Source organism: Pleurodeles waltl, chromosome 6, assembly GCF_031143425.1.
Source record: "Pleurodeles waltl isolate 20211129_DDA chromosome 6, aPleWal1.hap1.20221129, whole genome shotgun sequence".
NCBI lineage: Eukaryota > Metazoa > Chordata > Amphibia > Caudata > Salamandridae > Pleurodeles > Pleurodeles waltl.
The window spans coordinates 1,583,280,434-1,583,300,547 of record NC_090445.1 but is presented as its reverse complement, the minus strand read 5'-3'; the positions used below and the strand labels follow the sequence as shown (position 1 = coordinate 1,583,300,547).

The window sequence follows — 20,114 nt, the reverse complement described above, 5'->3', positions numbered from 1 at the left end:
AAATACATAATCACTGCATATCTAAAAAGTCTTTAAAATTTTTAAAACACAGCATTTCACTCACTGGATTGAATAATAATTTCAGTGCTTATTTTGTCGAGAGGCACTTATAATTCAAAAATAGGGGTTTCAACAGATGACAGTGATTAATATCTAGTAAAGAGCAAACATATAAAAGATGCGCTGGAGTTCGAATGGGGTCCCAGCAGAGTTCATACAGTCTATAGTCTAGAGCCATCCTACTCCAAGCTCCAGTAACAGATTTTAACAGTAAGATATTCATATGAAACAATAATAGGAATCGCCAGATGCTGAACTTTAAATCCCACTTTAAATAGAGTAGAAGCTGCATCCCTTAGCATGTAAAAATTATAGCCTCCGTCCTCCTTTTTAACCTGCACAGCGTTAAATCCTCTTCCACTGAACTAGACCTGATAGTATATTTAAAAAAGAAATACGTGCAAAGCGGGACAGTGCCTTAAAATTGTCTCTACTCAATCTAAAGTGCAAAAGTGCCTCATTACAATTCTGATACAAAGTGCCAACCTTCAAGCTCTGACTTACTGTTTCTTTGCAGAGTAGGCCTCTAAAGGCATTGTTTTTGCTAAACAACAGTCAATGAACTCATCGGCAGACAGCGACCAACCCCCAAACATATGTACTTGAGAGACCCAATTCAAGGCATATTGCTTCCTTCGGAGCAAGCATACTTAACTTACAAAATTTCTGAAATATTTTTACAACCATTTTCTATAGAAAGATCCAATATTTATCATTAATAACTTCAACAGAATAAAGCTAAGTTGGTGGAACCTTAGCTCTGTACACAGCTGTTAAATAGTTAAAATTAAAATACCTTTGGCCTAGAGCCCTATAAAAGTGACAAGAGTGCATTAGCTTGTGCATCGCTTTACGAGAGAGAGATGTGAGTTATTTTCCTTTACTGATAGACTGTCAAAAAGCATTTTTTAACCAAACAAGGGTACGTTTTAACACCTTCCAACTCATGTCTTCCTAAAAACTATTTACATTTTGTGGGCCTTCTACTCCCCTTAGCTTTGAAAGTCATTACTTTGCCGTTGTTAATGTTAATTTTCAAGTAATGGCTTTCAGGAAATCTATGGAGATTATCCACACATTTCTGTAGCCCTTTAGGGGAAAGGTCCAAAATTACAATGTCATTCTCATACCGCAATGAGGCTATGTTGCGGTGGCCTAGTTTCAGGGCTCCCCCCGAAATCATTCAACTCCATGGGAAAATCATAAATATATAGGGAAAATAAAACGGGAGTTAACAGGCATCCTTGTTTAAAACCATTATTTATTACAATTTTTGGAAACAGCCTGCGATCTCCCCCAAGTTAAACATGGCACCAGGTAAAAGAATGAAGTGCTATGATAAGATCCAGCAGCTAATGTACACCATGGCTAAGAGCTTTTTTTTTTTTTTAAAAGAGCTATGATGCAGAGCACTGCTGTGTCATGGTGCTTTTTTTCTGTCAGACATGTTAAAACATGGATACAAATCATTGCGAATGTGAATGGCTCTCATAGGCGAGACCTACTGGCTTTGCCAATGCTTGCTTTTTTTATTTTGTTATCTTTATTATGAGCAACCGGCAACGCCACAGACAAAACTACTCAAGCCACTAGTTTATTGCTCATTTCATCTGCACAGCTCCGCATTCCACATTGACACTGATTTAAACTGAGTCATCTTGAAGGGTATTTTGCATAGTGTATCATTGGTTTATTGTTCCAAGATGACTGCCAAGTCTAGAAGCAACCTGTGATCCGTACACAATATCATAGTGAGAAAGTCACTCGTGGCCATGTTTAATGTTTTACTTATTAACTGCAAGCACATTTCAGCCACATTTATGTGGTGACATTTTTCTTCTTTCTGCACTTTATATCACATATGCCTGTCGAGTTTACCTTGGTGTTCTAATATTAATGGGTTGGAGGATGCATGTCAGAATGTGTCACTGGGTTGATGAATGGATGCAAGAGTACAAGGAAGAGTGACAAAAAAAGTATGATAAGGTATCCAGTACCTAAACTCAGCAGTGACAGAAGCACTCATGACAAGTCATGACTATCAGCATTGCCAGTACTTATGTCATGCTTTTGGTTTTCCACCGTACTTCCTGTGCAATCTTCCTTTTTGGTGTTTTTAGGTTTACATCAGCTATCATTACTTGTATGAAACCTGTATGACTAACACAAAGCCCCTAATTATGACTTTGGTGGATGGAAAAGGCCATCCGCCGAAGACCTGCGGTCAGGTTACCTCCAGTGTGGTCCCCTCCTGCGGCCCCTATTATGAGTTTATGGCTGGGTCAGCGGGCAGAAACAGGGTTTCTGCCTGCTGGCCCAGCACGAAACAGCCCACAACATTGACGCAGGCTCATAATAGAGCCAGCGGCAATGTTGCAGTGCATAGGGTGCAAAGCAGACAATGAAAAGGGCAACGGAGCTGGCTATGGGGGAGCCTGCACTGCCCATGCCAAGTACATGGGCAGTGCAGGGGTCCCCTATGGAGCCCATTCTCCGCCAGCTTTTACATGGTTGTGCTACCACCATGTAAAAGCTGGCAGAGAAAGAACTCTTTAATCCTAAGGGTAGCGCTGCTAGCAGCGCTGCCCTGGCAGATTAGGACCACCATCACCTCCAGTGGAGGAGAAGTGGCGGTGCTGCCGGTCCGATCGTGGCGCAACCGCCACGGTTGTAATGTTGCTTTCGGACTGCCACATTGGCAGCGGTCCGACCTCCACCGCGGCCCTGATGGTCTTAAGACCGTCAGGGTTGTAATGAGGCCCAAAGTGTGCTCACACAGTTCGTAGTGTGCTTGCACAAACTGTTTATGCTTTTTAGACCACATGTAATGGCCCCAAGTGCTGTGCAGTTAATGCATGCTGTAGTGGAATTACTGGATCCTGAATCACTGGAATCATAGAATTACTTTTATCCATGGAAAGGGGAGTAACAACCCTGATCCATAATTATCAGGTCCAAATAGTTTAGAGATCACCAGTTCTGGGGAAATTCTGCTCCCATTTACCACCTGCTGTGGTGAAGTAACAAATGGGAGTAGGGAGTCAGTGCAGGTTGAGAGACTGGGACGACTTCAAGAGGCACGGCAGGCTGTGGCCTGGCAGAGGGGAGCGCTGCATGATCTCACTGTGCAGTACAAGGAGACTGAGAAGGGGATGAGCTGCACTTGTGCCGTCACCCCCTGCCCTATGCACACGCTATTTTACCTGCTGCCTTTTGTGCTTGTACAAATCATATGTGGCCTTCCCACATTCAATGAATCGAGGTGCAGAAATACTGGGCCACACTTCTGAATGTGTTCAAAATGTAGGTTTTTCAAAATCTGTGGTCGCGTGGCATGAAAAGCAGTAAGACTTCTATGAATCATGACAATCAAGAGACCGAACTAAGAGAACTACAAGGACATCAAAGGTTTGTAACCAGCAAAGCGGCTCCAAGCAGCTGCAGGATGTTCAGAGCAGGAGCAGTGCTGCTGAATGCAAGGATTGGTGAATCTGAAGGCTGCCTAGTTTTGAATCCAGCTCATGTCTCTGTTTTCCACCACCTTACACTTGCTGCTTTTATCTCACTCTTGCAGGTTATATTAAGGGCTGGTTTGACAGTGGACCTGTAGACGTATTGTTGCCAATTCTTAAAAATATATACAGAGGGGGCTTTCACTCCACCCAGAGAAGTATTACCCCATCACCTCATACCTTTGTGTATTTGGTGTATCATTCTGCCTATGACTATTTGACATCTGAAAAGTACACTCAATCAGCCCCTCACATATGTATTCAATTTACAAAGCAATCATTTTCCTACTATCTCCCAGCAATAGCAAAGCAATTAGGGTAGGCTTTAAAGTGATAAACAGAGAGTTATACACAATAAAACAGCATTCGTAAATAGCTTGGTTTGCATGTGTTGGCACATTGAAGCGATACCTCTTGGCTTTGCCAAAGCTTTTACATCACAACTTTTTCACCTTACAATTATGTTCCTCCACTCCTTTATTTTTTTCTTTCTCTCCTTTCTGCTACTTTCTGTCTCTTGGGCAGAGTCTGATGATGAAAAGTAAGCTCTAGTCTCGAACAATGAGTACTTAGCCCCACCTGAATGAAACCACACGCATACATCAAGCTCTGCTTATGGTCTAATATACTTGTGTCTACAGGCTCTACACTAATGAAGCCCTTCTGAAGAGGTTTTGCTACAAAACTGTGAATCAGGAGCAATGTATGTGGCATCAACATGTAGTGAAATGTTTTCCCAATTCAGGCCCTGTCCATGGTGAACATGGCATGATCACATTCTTCTGAAACTGTTGTAGACCTTGCATTCGCTCGGGTAATGTTTCAGACAGTTCTATTATTATGCAAGTCTAAAACCACAAAGTCCAAAGCCATCCTATGGTTTTGTTTTTCAAGATATCGCCATAAATGTAATCTGTTTGCTTTGGAATAGCATTGCACATAACCAGCGCATGAAACATAGTTCACTCAAGAAGATTATACTCTGGCATAGATAGGATGTTGTTTGAATTGTATATTATTTTACAGAGCATGGGCACAACACCCTGTGGGAAGGGACCAGCAAAGCCCGAGAACACTGCTACTTTCACCCATTCACAATCCACTTTACTCTTAATTTTAGGACCAGCTGGTAAATGACCAGAAATGCTTAAGAGTATCAGTTTCGCTTGCCATCTAGAAAATTGTTCGTAATTTTCAGAATATACACTTTATGTCACAGCTTTAATTCTCCACAAAATATCAATAGAATACACTTGCTGCAACCAAAACACAAAACTTCAGCTAATACAGTGTTGATATTGTGGGCTTGGACCTCACTTCCAGGCTTTATAACCAGCTTGCAAACAGATTTCCAGATCTGCAGACTAAATTATTTTATTAATCATAAGAACTGTGAGCACCAGTCAGATCCTTTAATTGTCAGATCTATGACCTGACGGCAAATGTTACTTAGCTTAGCTTGTTGCTGAATAAGCCTAGTCAGGGACCTCGTGCCCAGTTAGTTCAGCAGTATGAGTGGGTAAAAGGCATACTTATGGCAGTGTCCATTGCTGGGTGGTGATCTTCCTGCTGGCTCAGCGGTGGTGCTTGCTTGCTGCGGTCAGTTGCTAGCCTCCAAACTCAACAGGTCGTGTACCCCCTGGCTCACTCCTTATGCAGTTTCACAAGCATGAGTGTTTTGCAGTTGGTTGCTCATACTCCCAGATGCTCTTTATCACCCCATCCAGGATCAAATCTGATCGGAACTGCCTCCTCTCTTAGTTACAGACAGAAGAGCAACAACTGGAGAACATGTGCTCTGATACTGACTAGCAGGCTGCCTACTGAGCCCAGGAAGCTTTGGTACCATAGAATGCAACTTCACATAGGCAATGGGACAGCTCAATCAGCGAGTGGATTTTACCTCTGCCGCTTTTTAAAGGAGGGCTACAGCAAGGTAAACTCCTAGTTTAGCATCGGGCTTCCATATTAAAATCTCCTTCAAATAATTTCGCCCGATCTTTAACTGTGTCCAAAGATTAACCTTTGTACTCGTAGAATTCCAGAGTCTCTGACCAAGGTAGCAAGTACTGCAGTAATAACGGAGGCCAATCAACTAACAAATCAACTTACACTGCCCATCATGCACATGCCTTATAAATGCAGATCTCTGCCCAAAAGCTTGGATTTCTTGAATCCCTCGTCATCCACAGGCACCTGCTGAGCAATGAGCAGAGGCGAGGCCGTTTGCAGATATGATTCTGAGCACTGCTTTCCTTTAGCTGCATCTTCCGTTGCCCTAGTGACATCCCAGCAATCCTATTAAGATAAGATTTAGTAAGCATGGCTAACAGCACAAGGGCTACTTACAAGTATACCACAGTGTAGGTCTGCTCCTACTCCTAAGTACAAGGCTTCAGAGGCAAGTGAAACAGATCCTGCAGGGTTAAAGTTTCTAATTAATGTCCAGCCAATACCGCTTTCACTGTGGCTTGTATGCTTAAGCACTGGCAAAGGCAATGGGTAGGAAGTTTTGTTAGCGGAATAGAGACTGTGTTTGTATAATAATAATAATCATCATAATAATGTATTGTACAGTTAGTTAAAATCAATACGATAACAATAAAACAGCTGTGATGCTAGCTGAGAGCATTATAAAATAACTGTATCAACAATAACTAAGTGACAAATAAATCAGTTCACATTATTTGAATCCTAACCAGAGGTGTGTAGAGTGTCAAACTCAAATTTTAGTTAACACTTTTCGACAAGGGCCTTTTGTGAATTTGTAGTGTGTTTTCCAGTCATTCAATTTAGAAAATCCCCTCTGCTGAGCAGACTACATTAGCAGACGTAAGCTACCTTAAGAGAAGGATATTAAGAAAGTAAGTCAGAAGATATAAATCAGTGTTAAGTGGTGAACTTCAGAGGCATACACAGCAAATTAGAGCAAAATAGATACTTTACTTCAAATTGCCATACAAAGCAATCCCCGCACACAGTTCCAGATAATGTGCAGCAGCAATGAAAGAAATGTGTATTATTGCTGAAACGCTGCATGGTGAAAATGAGGAACATGAAGAGAGTGAATGAAATAGTGTAGTAATTCATCATCAAATAAACTTTATTCGAATTGTAAACAAGCCAAAAAAGCACAACATAAAAGTACAGTAAATACACAAACTAGCAGCAAAATCCTAGTGCAATCATAAATACAAACATATTAAAAACAGAAAACAAATCATGTTAAAATATGCCTAAAAACCTTAAATGTATATGGAGCATAAAAATAGTATTTAATCATCACATCTTTTCTTCAATCACAGGGCAATCTTTAAAAAGCTAACCAGGTTCAGGATAATATCAACTGGGAGCATTTGGAGGTACATAAGAGCTGGGTGTACTTGATTAAAATTTGCTTGCTTTAAAACTGGAAGGATAAACATTTTCCTAGGAATCATGTAAAAACTACAGAACATTTTAAAATGCAGGGTATCCGGCAGAGACATGTTGTCACAACTGTAGGGCCCCTTCATATGACCCCTCGAACAGCCCCTTGGGCTGCTAACAAAAAGTGCAACAAATCCATTTTGAATCTGGTAAGAAATGGTCATGTGAGCTAAGGACCATTGTATGATAAGGCTCACTATTAGGAACTGTTCTTAAAACAAATGTATTACGTATGTGTTGCTTGGTTAATGCAGCTTGTTCCCTGGACAGAGCCCTTCGCTGCCGGAGCTGAGCTTTGAGGTATATCCGGTCAGCCTTCACAATGCGCTGTGGGCCAGCAAATAGCTCACTCCTGCCTAATGCCTGCAAGGTGTCTTTAATATACTTGACCCTACGAATATGATGGACATGGTCGAGAGAGAGAAAATCCTTTAAGATCTCTCTGTTCAGCTTAGCCTCTGGTCTAACCCATATATCGAACCAGAGAGAATTAAGGTGGAACGCTATAATGTCTGATACATAACCAGTGCCCAACTTTTTTGCACTGAGATTGTAGGGAAACATTGGGGGACACATAAAAGGTGTTGAAAAAAAAGGACTTTTCACCATTTGTAACTCATCCAGTTAGACATAACCCCATACCTCGCTCCCATATACCACCCTGGAGACACAGTTGGCCCTATACACCTGTAACAGGGCTCTCACCATTTTTTTTACCAAAACATGCAGCAAAACCGCGGTATTAGCTCTTACATAATCCTCTCTTTTCTGGTTGACCAAGGGAGCCAATACCAATTGGAATCAAACATTATTCCTAAGTAGGAAAATGTACTAGTCTGAGGCACAGCGATAGCGCCTACGTAAAATGGATTCGTTTTAGTGGAACCTGGACCAACCATCATAACGAAAGACTTCTTGGAGTTAATCACAATATCCAAAATCTTTCATGAAGGAGGCAAGGGTGTTCAACACTGACTGCAACCCCTTTGCAGTCCTAGCCATAATACCTGCATTGTCAGCATACAGGAGCACCGGCAACTGTTGAAGCCCCATCTGTGGACAATCCGCATTGGAGGTGGTCAGAACCTGGTCGAGATGGTGGTAATTAAATGCTATTAATAGGAAAGCAGGACCAGAGGGGAGTACCCACTGTCAGGAAGGCAGGGCCAGGGGTGGATACCCACTGTCAGCACCTGACACTAATACTTGTGTAGGCATGCTAGCTTTATGTGTGCCCGAATTGTTTTCTGTACTGTGGGATGTTTAACTACAGAATCAAAATGGGGGACACAGCAAATAGGCTAAACGGTGCATAAAACATTACGTGTAGGTAGAATCAATCTAAAGAGAGGTGAATGAAGTGCTAAGCTCCGCTCTTCACACTCCTCTGTAGGGAGAGGATGAAAGGAAATTTGGCAGATTTGCCATTAAAATAAATAATATAGAAGAGCACATCGCAAACACATTTTTACTGGGGAATTCTGAAAAGTTACACAATTGTTCGATACTAGGAATCACATCCAGGTTTTTAAGGGAATAACCACGGTAGCCAGCAATATATTAGGGGCCGTATGTACCAAAGCATTTTCCCATTGACACAGAATGGGTAAAAGCCTTTGATACATCTGACCCTAGGTGATATATAACAGAGAAATCGAATGAAAACAAAAAATCTAAAACGTGTGGCTCGTGGTTTATTCTCCTTTTAGCAAATGTTAACATGCTGTAGATACAGCTCTGCAAAGGAAGCATGACTTTAATATTGATATTTATTTAATATATAAATTGGTGTGCACTTCTTCACGAGTAAAAAAAGGAAAAGGGAAGCTTCTAAAGCGAGAGAAAGGGAACTTAGACATAGCCTTAGTATTCAATGAGGACATTATACATGGGTATACAAGGAAAAAAAGGACAAATCTACAGTTTTATAAGCAGTACATTTAGGCCCTGTTTACGAGTTGGGGTGGTGAATTTGCATGTGAATTCACCACTACCATGTGGTAAATCCACCCAGTACGGTCCAATTATGAGTAAACCCCATAATATGGGAAATTACCAGGTGGGAAAGATTTTTCTGGTCGTAAAACCACATAGAGTTCCCAATTTCACTTAGCAGGTGGTACATTAGGTGTAAAATAACAATAATACTTTGGCATCTATACACTACCCATTTCCGAAACAAAACAACCATAAATTAACAACTAAAATACTGCTGTGTTTGCAAAGTAAATGCATCAATTACAAGCAACATGTCATGCTGCATCTGTAGCCTAGGAAAAGGCATACTTAATGCCCCATCACCAAAACCCAGCGAGTATACACTAACAGGACAACGTAAACATCCAAGAAATGCCAGGAACTTGATAGGCCATTCTTCAAACAAAGATAAACCAAGAAAAACGCATACAAACCAAGGCTAAAAGAGTCTGGTTCAATGCCACCCTCTGTCCGCACCTCATATTAATGTTGTACTTTTCTTTAAAAAAAAAAAAAAACGAGAATTGAGGTACAGAAGTCACCTGAGGGATAGCTCATCTGAACTGCTGAGAGCTGTTAAATCTGAAGACAGATTTCTGCTATAAAAGACTCTGGGGTTGATTATCACTTTGGCGGTCGGAAAAGCCGGTCCGCCAAAGTCCCGATGGATAGGTTGCCGCCAATGCTGCCACTTCCCCGTCGGCCCCATTACGAGCTTCCTGCTGAGTCAGCGGGCGGAAACACAGTTTCCGCCCGCTGGCCCAGCAGGAAACGGCCTACAGCATTGCCGCCAGCTCATAATAAAGCCGGCGGCAATGCTGTAGAGCGTAGGGAGCATCAGTACTAGTTGCAAAGTTCACTGTCTGCTGAACTTTGCGATGGGGCTGGCTGGGGGGTGGGCCCTGCACTCAGTATCCGTCAGCTGTTTCATGGCAGTGCTACCACCATGAAACCGTTGGCGGAGAGGGGAGCTGCCAGTCAATCATCTGGCAGAAAAGTGGCGGTGCTGGAGGTCTGATCGCTGCAGTTGTAAAGTGGCGGTCAGACCACCACATTGGCGGCAGTCCAACCGCGACCACAACCCTGGCAGTCTTTAGACCGCCAGGTTCGTAATGAGGGCCTCTGTTCAGTGCCCTAACCTGGGAGAGATACCCAGTGTTTGTAACATAAGAGATGGGTGTGGAGCCAAAGAGGTTCTGGAGATCCCTTCTGTCTCCTCTGCTGCAGAGCTGAGAACCAATATGTCTACAGTGATACTTAATGTTGGGTAGCCTACTTTATATATCTGCTGTCTAACTGGTTACTGGGATGTCTGCTGTCCGATGAATAGCTTGGCTTTCCTTAGCAATTATGGTGAGGTGTAGCCTGGAGGTTGGTGACAATGCAGAAAGATATGTAATGTGAAGAACAGCTCTGATGTCTAAGTTATTACAGAGAGTTGCATAGTCATGATTTCTCATTCATTACTGGGAGAAGCTTTGCATTTGGGCAGCTCGACTTTAGAAGGTCTTTCTAGCAGCAAAGTAACCCAAGGGACAGTGTTGCTATCTAAGTTGTTACTGTGAATTGTGTGACTCGGGGGACAGTGGTGCTGTCATTTATAGACAATACTTTGCCAAAAAGTATGTTTATGATATCGTAGGGGCCACTGCGAGTTATGCATGCTGATACAGCTAAACTGATTCCGAAATTATTTGGAGGTTAACTTATGAGGTTAGCCTTCTATCTTGTGCATTATTCAGAAGTGTACCCACAGAATAACTCTGATAACTCAGGCATTGCCAAGACCTTCACACATCTCATTGTTCTGCTCTCTTGGGCATTATTGGGAAGTTTTCCTATTGGATTTATTTGCTGCCTCGGGCACTACTGGGAAGGTTACCTATGAGATTGCTGAGCTGTTTCTGGCATTGCTGGATGGCTTATCTATGGTAGAGGTCTGCTGTCTTCAGCATTGTTGGAAGGTTTATCTAAAGACGTGCTCTGCTATATAATCATTAGTAGGAGGTTTGCCTATGGGATTGCTCCGTTATCTCAGGCATTGTTGGGGCCTCTACCCATGGGATTGCAATGCTGTCTCAGGCATTAATTGTAGGGTTATGCTATCTCAGGTATTCTTGAGAGATTAAGATAGAGGATTGCTCAGGAAGTACATGGAGGTTTACTTAGTTGACTGCTAAACTTTCTAAGCCATTATTGGGAGGTTTAGTGAAAGATCACTCTGCTGTCCCAGTAAGTGCTGACCAGAAGGACCTGGTCTCAAGAGATTGTTATTCTACAAGAGAATAATTGATGCATGTAGTTATGGACTATTGCTTGCTACCTTATGAACCAAATCAGAATTAGCTGGCTTTGAACGTCAGAGATTTACATGGTGTCTCTTATGCCCCCCACCCACAGTTCCACCTTTTAAACAAATGCATTGTTGCCTTGGGCAGGAAACGATTTGTGAGTATTTTCACAATGTGGAGCTACCTCCAAGAGCTATGTAAAAACCTGAAGACCTACACGTTTGTAGTGTTCACCTATTTTTGCAGATAGATCCACCTGTAATTGCCCACAAGCCCTCTCCAATCCGAAATTTGTGACTGAGGAAAGCTTGCTTTAATGTTATAATTACTGCATTTGCCCACTTGTAGGGTAACGTCTCATTTGTTCCTCTTTTCTGATATTTGCTCTTGCTAAAATAATTTTTGTGCATTCAAACATTTATGAATCCGACCCTTAACGCCACATAAGAATCACAGGCCCCCAATAGGTTGTAAACTCCTGAGTTTAGAGTACAGAATGAGGCATTTAAGGGCCATATGTACGAACACATTTTCCCATAAACACGGAATGGGTAAATTCCTTTCGTATATCTGACCCTAAATGCTTACCCTGATCAGTGACCAAACGTATAGCAAACTGTAAACTCCAAACTGTGAACCTTTACAAACACGATTCAGGATAATTACTGCTGTGACCTTTCAAATTAGTATTGTATTATTTGTTTAATTGTGTACATGTGTGTAATGCCTGACATGCAACATTCATTGCCAAGAACAATAGCGCAATCTAAGATTTTTTGGTACTCCCCGAACATAACACAGCAATCAGATATATACTAGAGCAACTGGCAGCAGAATCCACAACCGTCTTGAAAAGCCTGGATTGGGGATGAAAGGCCAACCAATGTTTCATGGCACTCAATACTATACCCCGTATTACTACCCAAGTATTTGATTTCTGTGGAGTTATACAAAACTTGAATATGGTTCTACTTTGTTGCATGTTATAAACAGATGCAGGGGTGTACACTGCATCATTCTAAAAGAAGTAGGTTTCCAAGCAACCTAGTATACGACTGAGCACAATGATCAATATCTATTGAGAGCAATGTAAACAATTACTGGCCAAAGACATCTGGCACTTCTGCCAGGAGAATGAGACATCAGCGATGGCGTAATATCTTTCAGGAGCCTCAAACAACATTATAGGCTGTCACTCCTGACACACTCAGGATTCAAGCCTTTAAAAATTTGATCCAGGAGTGTATAAGAAAAGAGCAAATTTAAGGGGTCCATTCCTGACAGACCTTTATGCTTCATGGCTGGTTTTACGTTCAACATTTCCAGAAGAAATAGGGCCCGATTTAGATAGTGGCAGTATCTATACTCTATTGCAACATTGACGGAGTATACATGCCACCAATATGAAGGTTAGCTTGTTCGATTTAAATTCAGGCAGACCTTCAGGTTGGGCGTGGCAGCCACTACTCGGTCTCAACCGTGGCTATACTTCTTCGACGGACCTGGGGAGTAAAGGCCATCACAGAAATATTTACAAGTCGGCCCGAACATACAAGTGGAGTATGCAGTTCCTATATGATTCAGAAAAGGAAACAGAAAAGGCAGTAGGTTCAGGGTGGGTCTGTCTGCTCAGAAGCAAGAGCCCTCACACACAGTTGGGTGTCATGCTTCATCATTTGGGAGGTCCTCGTTGGTCTGGCACAGCAATGCCCAACGGGCCCCTCGATTGGGGGGTCTTTGCTGGGAGTCTTTTAAAATAAGACGCTGCCCATCCTTCCCTTGTGAGGACATCACTATGGTGGTGTTAGGAGTCTTGTTAGGGGTGTCTTGTGGCTTGGCACTGTTACTGGAGTCCTACTAGCCCAGCACCCACTGGGCTAGCTGAAGGAGGGTAGTGGTTGGCCAGGGTGCCAGTCCACCCTAATGCTCTCAGATCATACCAAAGGGGTGAAGTTGTACCACAGAGCCTACTCGTCACAGTCTAGCTTTAATTTTTAAATCAAGACTTTGTTTCTCCGACCATGCAATCTTTTCATATAATGCTTACCAGGAAGGACAAAATGTGACTCTTACCACGTGTAACCCTCATTGTCTTCTGTAATTCATCCTGTATATTTACACACTTGTACGATTTATTGTCGCTGTAAGTGTGGTATGATATAAAGAGCTCTGATCTTACACTGGAATGAGTAGCCCTATAAAACAATTAAATTAAAAAAAATAGCAAGTGCTATTTAAATTGTTATTTGCGTAATTACTCAAACAGACCACTACATCTGACATTCTTACAATGCAGGCATATCTCTTACATAATGAAATTCAACAAAGTCAAAACCCTGACTCCAAATCTTAGTTTCTCTTACGTATTTGTGAAGTGATAGATAACAAGCTGTCTGCCATTGCTTGGGCACCTAGGTGTTAGGCACCAGACAGCTCTCAGGCAGGATGATACTCGAACAAAAGGAGAGTTGAAGGCCCTTTTATTCAAGCTTTTTGGGCCCAGCCAGGAAAACTCCTTCACCGCTTGCAGGAAGCTGCTCTGAACTGGAATTAGAAAATGTGCAGCGCAGTTGAATGCGTTCCGTTCTCAGGAGATTACACTGGGACGAATTAAGCATATTTCACTGGGGGCCAGTCTGAATTCCGGATCCAGTTCAATATTAGCCACAGGGTATGGCTGGACCTCACTCATTCCCTGCACTGCCCTTCATTAGGAACTTGGCAGATCGGTGAAGCATAGTAGAGAGAGGCGGGGTTAAGTGGCATGAAGGGTGCTCAGAATGGCTCTTGAGCTCTTTTTAACCAGGACAGGGGGCAGAAGTGGTGTGGCTGTGACACAATGGTGAGGCACATGTTGCATGTGATGTGCACAAAGTGTGTCGCCGTTGTGCCATCTGGTCAGAAAGACTAAGGCCAGTCACGCTACATGAAAGCTTTTTCAAAGACTACATTTTTTCAGAAATACTGGCTCTGCAAGTCAAGAATGGCTGGTAAATTACCTTACAAGTTAAAAGGTGAGAGACTGAAGTCATCAAACTCGAAAAGTCCACTTTCACACTTGACAGTTCATAAACACAGGGTCAATGGCATTGTGACATTTATAAATATCACCTCTACACTGGGGGAAACTGCTAAGGCCTTAGTAATTAATAAAGTAAATTAGATGCACAGGTGGAGCTCCTATACAATTTTGCTTTTTGGAGTTGAAGAAAAGAATCACTAATCACTCTTAAAAAACAGAAATCTCCCCTCACACTCATGAGGCCAGCCTTGCAGTAAACGAGGCTTCAACGCATGAGGAATTGTCTTCATCTACACATACCAGCAGCCCTGGCTCATCTTCAAAAGGAGAAGCAGAGAAACAATTTAAATAAGGAGCAAACAAGTGAGGAAATCGCCATGCATGGTATGGAGCCTATTTGAAATACTGATAACTTAACGGTTAAGTGACAAACTTCAACAGCAACACTGGATCCCACCCCAGCGTCTAGGTTAAATGAATATGACATCCTGACCTAACAGTGAAGTTAACTAAGGGTGGGAAGAACTTATGGTATTTCAGTCTGCAGAAATCTGTGGAGTTCCATAAAAACTCTGTGAAATTCAGCAGAGTTCCACCAATGGGCACAAAATGGACGTTGCTCTGCTCGAGCTGTGATTTAGTGCCAGTTGAGAGAATGTGTACTCAAAAAAGTAATTTCGTAATTTAAATTGAATTCCCTGCTGCTTGAGAAGAAAATCTACTTAAGAAACAGCGCTGTAACAACAACCACTTGCCACCGCCCACATTAGAAAATCTCACCGGAAGTCCTTCTAGGGACCAGAAATCATGCTAAGGGATGCCAAATCTCACTCGAGCTTGCAAGCTCCTATTCGGAAGCCCTTGCATTGTTCCATTTGTCAATGTGTTGCTAGAACAGGAAAAAAACTTCCACCATGCAGTGATTGGTGAAATTTGGCAGGAACTCTGCGTTACAAGAGTAACGCAGAGTGGCCAATTTTTGCCAATTTCGCCAGCGGAATTAAAAATTGCAACTGGCCTAAACATACTGAGGGTTCCTCAGAATGCTTCACAGAGTGTCTTTGTAGCATTCAGAAACTTCATCAAAGGGCGAATGAATTCCGCTACAATATCTAAGTGGGTCTCTTTTTATGCTCGGACTGTAATGAGGGCAGATCGCCCGGTAAACTGTAGAACTTGCAAGTTAAACTAGGTGTGCTGGCACCAAACCATACTCACTAATGATTACTGTGATTAGTAGTGCAACATAATGATCTTTGATCCACTATATGTGTCAAAGGGGATGCAGAATATTTTAAAAAGACAGAATATGCTTTGATTACTGGACTCTCATCACACTCATAATTTAAACTCAGATGGCATCAAATCTACTGAATTTGTTAAAACATCTGACAGTTCTATTTCAGAAGTCAAGTAATATGGTGAATTAGAGAAGTAGCCGACTTCATTTGGATTGAAAAATCTTATTAGCCCCTTAGAGAATTAAAATTGAAAAAGTTTCATGAGCTGTTATCGGTCTGCTTTTTTTATTTTCACTTTGCACTTTGGCCAAGGATAGAGAGAGGTCTTTCCAGCCCTTCAGTAATGCATAAACTTAGATGTGAGCAGAAGGGGGCTTAATGCCCTAAGCTACGTAAATAAATGCAATCTGTTTGTGTCTAATTAGTTAAGCCAGAGTTTGTAAAAATGTAACTGTTAGAAATGGAGTCTCTAGTTGGCAGTCGGTTTGCACCCTGTCCAAGTAAGGACCCTAACTCTAGTCAGGACAAGGGAGATACGGCGGACCAGCTACGGTGTCGGGAAGACCCACAAACAGTACCTTTGAAATTGCAGGGCATCGTGATCCTTGCAGTGAGCTCCGGAGAGCGGGGTCGCTGACATTGCAGTGTCGGTTCCAGAGTCGGTGTGGGAGTCGTCAGGCCCTTGAAGTCACACGCCTTGGGGATCGAACTCCGGGCTGATGAAGTCAGGAGCGCTGGCATGGATGACGTCGGAGCTGCAGTGCGAAGTGGGATGATGCGACGTGCGGTGCCCACAGGTCATGGTGCAGGCAGCAGCTCGGTGACTGTGTCAAGCGATGTCAGTGAGACCAGGGCTGTGGTGTGAAGCAGGGCGGTGCAACATGCGGTGTCACCAGATCACAGTGCAGGCAGCGGCGTTGTCGTTACTGAAGCGATGTCGTCAGTAGGCCCAAGCCAGCGGGACGGAACTGTGCTTCGCGACCCTCACGAGCGGTGCCCACAGGCCACGGTGCGGGCAGGATGTCTGGTGACGACAGTGGAGTCGACGGTGCTGGCATCGGTGGACCGGAGCTGCGGTGCGGGACAGGATGGTGCTTTGTGTACCTCACGAGTGGTGTCCACAGGCCACGGTGCAGGCAACGGCGCCGGTGTCAGCAGGAGCGGTGGGGATGCCCAGGCTGCGGTGTGAGGAGGCGATGCCGGAGTTCAGGGTCGTCAGGTCGCATTGCGAGCAGCGGCTCTGTGAAGTTGTCCGATGACATCGTCGGTCAGACCAGGGTCGCGGTGCGAAGCAGGGCAATGCAGCTCCGTGCGACGTCGGCAGGTCACGTGATGGCCAGCGACGTTGTTGGTGGCGTCACTGTGGATTCTCTTCTTGAACAGCACAAAACACACAGTTCCCAGTGCTGCAGGTCAAGGAAAGTGAAGTCTTTGGTGTCCCTGAGACTTCCAAAAGGAGGCAAGCTCCACTCCAAGCCCTTGGAGAACTTTCTCAAGCAGGACACACAGCAAATTTCACCCTTTGCACTCTTTTCAGGCAGAAGCAGCAACTGCAGGCCAGTCCAGCAAAGCAACACAGCAAAGGGACAGTTCTCCTCCTCCAGCTCTTCTCCTTGGGAGAGGTTCCCCTTGATTCCAGAAAGATTCTAAAAGTCTGGGGTTTTCGGTCTTCTTCTTATACTCCGTTCTGCCTTTGAAGTTGGGAAGCTTCAAAGCAAAGTCTCAAGTGTTTGCAAGATCCTTCCTTGTCCAGGCCAGGCCCCAGACACACACCAGGGGGTTGGAGACTGCAATGTGTGAGGGCAGGCACAGTCTGTTCAGGTGCAAGCGACCATTCCTCCCTCCTATTTAGCCCAGATGGCTCATCAGGATATGCAGGCTGTACCCCAGCTCCCTATTTTGTCACTGTCTAGAGGAGAGGTGTGAACAGCCCAACTGTCAAACTAACCCAGACGGGGAATCCACGAACAGGCAAAGTCACAAAATGTTTTAAGCAAGAAAATGTCTACTTTCTAAAAGTGGCATTTTCAAACTCACAATCCAAAAACCAACTTCACTAAAAGATGTATTTTTAAATTGTGAGTTCAGAGACCGTAAACTCCATATTTCTATCTGCCCTCAAAGGGAATCTGCGCTTTAAAGTTATATAAAGGCAGCCCCGATGTTAACCTATGAGGGAGATAGACCTTGCAACAGTGAAAAACGAATTTGGCAGTATTTCACAGTTAGGACATGTAAAACACACCAGTACATGTCCTACCTTTTAAATACACTGCAGCCTGCCCATGGGGCTACCTAGAGCCTACCTTAAGGGTGCCTTCACTTGCCAGGTCGAATTAGCAATTTAAAACTGCGCACAGACACTGCAGTGGCAGGTCTGAGCCATGTTTACAGGGCTACTTATGTGGGTGGCACAATCAGTGCTGCAGGCCCACTAGTATCATTTGAATTAGAGGTCCACAGCACCTCTGATGCACTTTACTATGGACTTACCAGTAAATTGAATATGACAATCATAGATAAACCAATCAAAAGCACAATGGACATAGGGAGAACTTGCACTTTAGCACTGATTAGTAGTGGTAAAGTTTGCAGAAACAATAAACCAGCAGAAACAGACCTGAAAAAATAGGAGGAAGAAGGCAAAACGTTTCGGGGTAACCCTGCATAAAGGGACATTTCAACAGCAACACGCACGCTGAGTGTGATTCAGTCACCTCAATGTACCGATCCTCGTGACTCCGTCCCTTCTCCTGTCAAACCATGTTGAAGGTTATCTATAGTATTGTTTTAAATTCCAGAACTGAGCCCAGCCTATCAAAAAGTCTTACCACGTTTTGTTTGCTAGAAAAAATCCTGAAACAAAGAAATATGTAAATAACCCTTAAAGTTGGTCAGTCTTGTATTGTATGTATAGCTATCGAATTGCAAAATTGACCAATAACAAATTTCTATCGTGTTTTGAACACCATCCCATGAAGATCATCCAGACGTAAAACTGGTGACTTAAATGGTACTAGTACCCGCCCGTTATAAATATCTATCCATTTTAAAACGCTGCTTGGGAACAAACGGGATTATCGTATATGCACTGATTACAGAAAAGAAACTAAATTAATTTTAAAAACGGTCACTCACAATACGAAAATCTCAAGATGAAATAGTCCAAACATAGTAAAAAAAAAATACACTTCAGAGTGTTTCCTTTCGCACACCTTGACTTCTATGACTAATATAAACTTTCAGGGGCACAGGTCCATTAACCCCTCACCTTGGACAAAAATATACTCCCAAATCCGAATTAATTTTGCAAGGACTACTATTCAGGCTTGTGTAATGATAACCATTCGGTTTCCTGCTCAGGGCTACAGCCTGCCTGTTAAATTAGGAGATGTCTGTAGAAGTCTAGGATAGTTTCCCCTGCGTATCGCCAGGACGAGTACTGACATTCATGCCATGCACTGGAAGACACCAACAGCCCGAACAAATAAGTAAGCGGGTGTTTTTTTTAAGTGCTAATCTGTAGTGAAAGAACATTGTGCGTCTTAATCACACAAGGCAAAGATGCACTCGTCGTGTGACATGATCAGGACATCACCAGCAGAGAGAAGGTTTTGGCCGGCAGGGGTGGGACTTGGGACGCTGGTTGCCCATGGAAACCGGCACACGCTACCTATTCTTTACTGCTCAGTGTGACAAACAACAGAAAGCAAATCTGATTAGAAATTATTAAGCGTCCATAGCACGGCCTGAACACTTCGTTTACAACGAACTACCAACAGAAGGGGCACTTAAGATAAAATGAAAAACAACACGGCGCACAATACGGTACTGGGCACTTCCACAAACACACCCTTTGCAATACGAGGGAGGGTTTCGCATCTGGACCGTACCTTCAGTCTATCGGCAAAAGATCTCAAAAACCCCATAGCCTCCGCTCTGATTCCGACTCCAATCAATCCCTCCTCAATGCGCGAATCGGGGTAAACAGTAAGTAATCAGAAAGCTAGATTTAAAATGATTGACAGGCGGTCCAGGAGGACTTTTGTGGCTGTACTTCTGTGCAAACCCAACGATTGGTCAGAAAATTATGACCCGCCCCGACAAAAGCATTCCACACCCATTCGCCACAGGTACCAACACTGCTGATGTGCACCGGAAAGGACCGAAGCCTGCTCCGGAAATTAAAGCGTAGCCACACATGAGCCGACGTTTCATTCTTGGGGCAGCTGTCTCCTACAACTTGTGCATTTGTTGTTCTCCTGAGTACTCCGCTGGTGTGGCGCGGATTAGCGGGCGAGTGATTGCCTGAGGCCAGGTTAAACTACCATGTAGGATTGCACTTGGTGACCACTGTTAACAACGCAAGCGGTGTACACCTTTTTTGAATGTTCGCCCACTGGACATTCCCCAGTTCTTTGAACTGTTGGTACTACCGTTTAAAACCAACCACCGAGCCTCAGAGGCCCGGCGACCAGAAAGCTAAATGACCCCTCAGCCTCCGGTTGGACGTCAAAAGACTTCAATAATTCGGTATTCCTCGCATGCCTGGCCCCGGTGCCACTGCACTCGCTGCACCATC

General features: G+C 43.5%; 1 protein-coding gene across 1 annotated transcript in view; it reads right to left on the bottom strand.

The window, feature by feature from the left end:
• Positions 1–19,710, bottom strand: part of WDR31 (WD repeat domain 31) — a 163,060-nt gene extending 143,350 nt beyond the window's left edge. Inside the window, exon 1 of the mRNA XM_069241358.1 lies at positions 19,426–19,710. The gene's annotated coding sequence lies outside the window, so the exon portion shown is untranslated. The remainder of the gene's footprint in view (positions 1–19,425) is intronic.
• Positions 19,711–20,114: the final 404 nt, after the last annotated feature.